Below are 248 nucleotides of genomic sequence, written 5' to 3'. Positions count from 1 at the left end.
AAAAAGCTCTCCCAATAAAGTGTCCATCTCCTGGGGTGGGGCGGGAAGGGGAGTCGGGGGTGGGGCTGGGAGGCCGCTCCCGGCCTCAAAGGAGAACCCGGGAATGCGCCTAAGAGGAAGCTGGGAAATGAGGGTACTTCGGAAGCCCTTTGCTTTGGGGCCTGGGTACCATTCCAGTTCACTCCAGATGCCCCTCCCGACCTGGATGCTCTGAAATGAGCTCCTCTGATGCCCAGAGAAGTGCCTGG

Source organism: Marmota marmota, unplaced genomic scaffold, assembly GCF_001458135.2.
Source record: "Marmota marmota marmota unplaced genomic scaffold, marMar, whole genome shotgun sequence".
Classification (NCBI taxonomy): domain Eukaryota; kingdom Metazoa; phylum Chordata; class Mammalia; order Rodentia; family Sciuridae; genus Marmota; species Marmota marmota.
This window is presented reverse-complemented; position numbering follows the sequence as displayed.